Raw genomic sequence first — 6,168 nt, 5'->3', positions numbered from 1 at the left:
ATTACAGGCCTTCGTTAGAAATAATTCCCTTAACAAGTAATTGATGAACTCCTATGTTTCTGGCACTATGCTCTGTTCTGATGATAATTGGTAAATAAGCAATTACTGACTTTCATTGAGCTTACTATTTAATAAGAAAGCCTGGCAGAAAATGAGTAAACAAACACATGAAAGCAGAATTGTATAAATAAGGGATTTGAAGAAAGCAAACAGGCTGCATTAGAATAATAGAATAAAAGAGTGACTCAGTAGTAGGTTCTCTCTCTCTCTCTCTCTCTCTCTCTCTCTCTCTCTCTCTCATTCTGACTTAGCTACTTGATCCAACATCTGTTTTCTCGCTGCTGCTTCTGAGTTGGTTAATTTTGCTAAAGAACAGTCCAAATATGTGGCTGACTGTTTTAACTATGATGTATACTGTTTGAACCTTACTACATTCACAAGCCATAAATAAAAGGACAGATAACTAACAAAGACCTTTTTCAACAACTTCTTAAATATCCTGCCATATCCAAGCAATGTGGGTTGGAGAGCTGTATTACTTCATCCAAGTTTCTTACTTCTGAAAGGCTGTTTTGAAGAAAGAGATTTGACCTTAAGATTCAGGCTGATAATGGCACCAGAATTGTCTATCAAAGAAGAGGAGGAGCAGAATGCAGGAGAACAGCAGGTACCGGCCAGAAAAGGACATATGGGGTCTGCTAGAGGGAAAGTTGGGGACAGTGAGATCACACATAATAACCAGCCCCTTATTTCAGTCTTCAGTTGTGTTATGCTAAGTGCTACCCCACCCTCCTTTTGCTCATTTTAGCTTGCTTTTTGTGTGGTGGTCCTAAGAAAACAATCTTTTGAAAGTTTGCTTACCCATCATTTCCTGCAGCTAAAATTTTCCTTTTGTTTGGGCCTTCCCATAAACTCTGTATCTTCTCTAAATTCACATATTCATTTATTTTCTGTTTCTTAGAACTTTCAACCTTGAGCTGTCATTGCTCAGGTATATGTATCATTTCTTTGTGAAACTTTATCTCTTTGAGATCAGTGATCATAGTTTATATGTCTACAACCCTCAAGGTGTCTATTGTGTTGCCTTGTGCAAGATAAATATTAAAAAGGGTTTGAAAGAATAAAGTTAATACAATAAATGTTTATCCATGGTTCTTTACTTTCTGATTATCAGTAAAAGACAATATATCTACATCAGTAATTAGATTATTTTCTATATCAAAAATCATTATACTTTAATAAAGGTGCTTTGTTTAGGTTGTGGCTCCACTTTGAACTACAACTTTTAAGATGTCAGATATGGCTATAAGTGAATACAATTTTTAACAAGGTTGAAATTTAATTGAAACAAAGGATTCCTTCACTAAAAGAACTCTGAAAATGCATGAGATTCTTTAACTGATGGAATTAAACTATTTCTAACTGGGAATTACTTCTCATTTCTCTACTTAGCTAGTATCTGAAATAATCGATATGTACCTGTCTACACAGTGGTCCTCTGGGCAATTATTATACAAAGAGACAGAAATGTATCCCTGCCTCCAACATACCTACCTCTTTCCTTTCCTCCTTGCTTCCTTTTTGACACACTTTTTGCTTCTTATCTCTAATCCCTTCCTGTATCTCAAAATTGTCATTGGTTTGTATGGGGGACACATTGCTATTTAGGAATAAATTGATTATGGACCTTTATTCTGAGTGTTATAATTTGAGACTGTACTTCAAAGTTTATTTCTGACCCACAGAGGAGAAGAATGATCAGTAAGTCTCATTTATTTGCTCTGATCCCTCCTGAAAAGTACAGAGATAACTCTTTCAACATCCTTGCTGGTCTCATGACCCAAACCCTATATACTCCTCCTGAGCATGACTGAAGAATTAGGTATCATTTGTCCATCTGTCATCATTTTGTTCCAGGTAGTATTATCTTTGTTACAGATGAGGAAATTTTTTGGTAAGTGACTCTGGATAAATAACTCTCCCAATTTCTCCTAGTAGAAAAACTTGGCAAACATATTCTACTTTTTCTTTTTTCCAAATTGATATGAGATTGCTAATAGAAACATTTATGTAAATGATACATATTAGCAGCTGACCTTGAAGAATAAAGCATTTCCCACATATAGACAAGTCTCCACTTGGCACTTTACTGTGATAATGATCCAGAACAGGTGTTAATTCTCAATTTGCAGGTTCATTATGCATCTATTAAAGTTTAGAAGTTGAGCATTTCTCTCATGTGATTCCAATTTTTGCTATTTTTATCTATATAGTGGGTTGATGTTCTCTTGCTTCCAAAGAACATATGCTCTACAATGGTAATATAATCCATGTCATATTCAGTATTATATAAACATTTTTATTCTTGAAGCATTTACATACAAGTGCAATATATTCTTAGCTCCCCTCCTCATTTTCCAAGTTCATTTAGATGACAAAGTGTGGATTTCTTCTCAATGCCTTTACTTTTTCCCCCATGCACTTATATAAAAGTTTGTATGTATTTCTTGTGCTGCAGTCGCGAGAGCATTTATTTCCAACCACATGGATAGATGTATTGCTACCTATTTGAATCCTTTGCTTTGTTTTCTACAAGGGAGGGAGTAATCTGAAAACAAAGTATAATTAGTCATAAAAGCTTTATCAAAATGGAAGTAAATCATATATTCATAAATACATTGGCACACTTTGAAATGACCAGCAGTAGGCACTAGTCTTTTTATAAATACAATGATAAAAATTTTTTAAAGCTGTTTTACAAATCTTTTATTGCTTCAACAAGAGAATGGATGCCAGAATGCTTTTCTTCTTTTTTTTAAATTTTACTTTATTTATTTTTTATACAGGAGGTTCTTATTTGTTATCTATTTTATACATATTATCGTATATATGTCAATCCCAATCTCCCAGTTCATCCTACCACCACCAGACCCCCCACCACTTTCCCCCATTGGTGCCATACATGTGTTCTCTACATCTGTGTCTCTCTTTCCACCCTGCAAACTGGTTCATCTGTACCGTTTTTCTAGGTTCCACATATATGCGTTAATTTACGATATTTGTTTTTCTCTTTCTGACTTACTTCACTCTGTATGACAGTCTCTAGATCCATCCATGTCTCTACAAATGACCCATTTTCGTTCCTTTTTATGGCTGACTAATATTCCATTGTATATATGTACCACATCTTCTTTATCCATTCCTCTCTCAATGGGCATTTAGGTTGCTTCCATGACCTGGCTATTGTAAATAGTGCTGCAATGAACATTGCAGTGCATGTGTATTTTTGAATTATGGTTTTCTCTGGGTATATGCCCCAGAATGCTTATCTTTTTAAAAACTTATCAATTTAAACAACTACTTTGAATCACTACTTTTATTCTTTGTCTTTGTTTTCCAAGTTTTGTCACCCAAACTTGGCAAACATCATATTCATGTATATGAATATACATGTATACACACACATTTAAGTTGAAAGCCTCAATTCCTCATTAAACCTTGTGCCCAGGCTCCTGTTAAGAAGAGGTAAAATGGTGAGAAGCTAAAAATCAGGGAAAACATTGATAAATCTCAATTGACAACTTCCTTGTTATTATGAATTAAAGCAGACATTTTAAGGCAAAATCCATCACCTTGCTAAAGCTCCCACTAAGCTACAGACTCGGGTATTTACAAGAAAATAAATAACAAAAAGCCTCGTACACACGTCAATATGGTTTAATGACAAGCTAGCTAAGGAGTTGCGTTTTGTTATTTCAGGTAACTCTCCATTCAGGAATAGTTAATATTTCAATTATTAAAATTTCAGGTGTTTAAACCTAACTTCAAGCAGGCTCATCATTACACTGAAGCTGAATTCTTCAGGTTCTTGTCTTTAAATTACTATACAGATGCATCACAGTCACATTCAAGCTATTAATTTAAAAAACATTTAACGTTTGGTACCTAAGTAAATACAATTACTATACGTAATTCGATTTTATTTTTCTCTGTAGGAGCTTTCCTCTTTTGTGAGAATCCAGTCCCAGGTTCCATATTATTCTGAAGAAATGAAACAGCTTCTGGTAGACAGTAATTTTCTATTTGAGGAGGGGATTCCTGCATAAGAAAATCAGTAATGTATTACGTTTTCAAGCAGTACACATTCTGGGCAGCAGCTTCTTCTATATTAACTCCCGAGTCATCTGGTTTTAGTTTATTAAAGTCACAAAAGAGATGTGCAGCTTCTTTAAATAAAGATACAGAATGACCAGGTAGCGCTTTTGCTTCTCCTAACTGAAGAAGGCATTTGAATCCTGCTTCTCGGGACCTATGTGAAGTAATCTTCCACCTGCTAAATTGCTCCCTCAACAATGCGCAATTCTTGTCTTTGCTGGATTTTTTCCCTCTGTCTCATTGCTGCAAGTGCTACTTTTCATTGCTGTACATTGATTCCAGTCAAAACGTCAAGTATGGAACTACTTCTCCGTTCTTAGTCTCCTGGCATGAAGTGCCCAGCAGTCCTGCAAGCTTCAAGGTAGGAGCGATAAAGCACCCACTTCCCAGCTGCCACTGAGGCTAAATACTTCTCGTTTTGACATGGATGCCGTAAAACAGTGTGTATACAGTTAGGATCAAAGCACTGCTTCTCAATCACTAATCCACCTAGTTTTTCAATCAGATGACAATAATCAATACGTTCTTGAGGATTCAGAGATGACAACTGAAATATATACTGTTTTTTAAAGTCTTCGTGAGTCTCCTTTACCGTTATCGTCTTTTCTCTAGGGTGTGGAGCCACAGGTGGGTTGGCTAGGGGGAAGGCAATACTTGGGGCTTGAGGCGTAGGGATCAGGGGGCTGTCTTTTATTGGAGTTTCCAGTTCTTCAGAGATCGGGTGTTTGGGGGCTTCAGTCACACATATGTTTCCAGGATCACAGCCTGTTCAGCAATTTCTGAATCATGTAAGGGCTCCTGGAAAGGAGAATCCTCCAATTTTTTAATGTCAACCTGAAGCTTAGAGTATGGGACAACTAGTGTGGGACAACTAGGCCACCGCAAATTGCTGGCAAGTCTCGCTCTCTCCTCCCTGGCTGTGGCTTCATCCCAGATGATCCGTTCATTCTGGGAGGGCTCTGTGTTGACATCAGGTACTGTTTGGTGAGACTGCCTCAGTGCCTTCAGGACTCTACTTTGTTGGCTGTGGGCAGAGCGAGTGCGGTCAGGGGTTGAAGAGGCACTGTTACACTGTTACAACCATTTCTTGAGAGGGAAGTCCTCTGGCCTTGGGCTTTCACTACTGAAGTTGCAGACATTATCTCCAGCAGCTGTTTTGGGAAGTTCTCTCTCATTTCCAAGGTCTGTGTCAGAGCTCCTTTAGTCATTCCTTCCGTTTCCATGTGAATGTACTGATTCTTTATTACTGCTGGTCATATTGTCTATATCATTTTCTTCTATGGGCAAATGGTCTGGCTCATCATCCTTCATTGTTGAATCAGCTGAGGTTATTACAAAGTCTGCCATCTTGCACTGCACTAATATCCAAGCTCATTTGGGGACTAAGAGTATGTGGATAAAGAGAAAAAGTTTTTAAAGGAGGTTATTTTTCTTTCTGTTTTTTTAAAATTGAAGTGTAGTGGAGTTACATTGTTGTTGTGTTTCAGTTGTACAGCAAAGTGATTTCAGGTGTACAGCAAAGTGTGTATATATATATATATATATAATATATATGTATATAAATATATATATATTCTTATTCAGATTCCTTTCCCTTGTAGGTTATTACAAAATATTGAGTATAGTTCCCTGTGCTATACAGTAGGTCCTTGTTGGTTATCTATTTTATATATAGTAGTGTGTACATGTTAACCCCATACTCCTAATTTATCTCTCCCCCCACTTCTTCTTTGGTAATCATAAGTTTGTTTTCTATGTCTGAGGGTCTATTTCTGTTTTGTAAATAAGTTAATTTGTATCTTTTTTTAGGTTCCACATATAAGCTATGTCATATGATATTTTTCTTTGGCTTACTTCACTTAGTGTAATAATCTCTAGGTCCATCCATGTTGTTGCAAATGGCATTATTTCATTCTTTTTTATTCTGAGTAATATTCCATTGTATATATGTACCACATCTTCTTTATCCATTCATCTGTCACTGGACATTTAGGTTGCTTACATGTTGTGACT

The 6,168-nt window shown here is 36.3% G+C and overlaps 1 pseudogene; it reads right to left on the bottom strand.

Moving 5' to 3' along the window:
- Nucleotides 1-3,945: 3,945 nt before the first annotated feature.
- Nucleotides 3,946-5,554, bottom strand: LOC131750341 (DNA topoisomerase 2-binding protein 1 pseudogene; annotated as a pseudogene).
- Nucleotides 5,555-6,168: the final 614 nt, after the last annotated feature.

Source organism: Kogia breviceps, chromosome 2, assembly GCF_026419965.1.
Source record: "Kogia breviceps isolate mKogBre1 chromosome 2, mKogBre1 haplotype 1, whole genome shotgun sequence".
NCBI lineage: Eukaryota > Metazoa > Chordata > Mammalia > Artiodactyla > Physeteridae > Kogia > Kogia breviceps.
The sequence above is the reverse complement of the archived record's forward strand: the minus strand, read 5'-3'. Positions and strand labels throughout refer to the sequence as shown.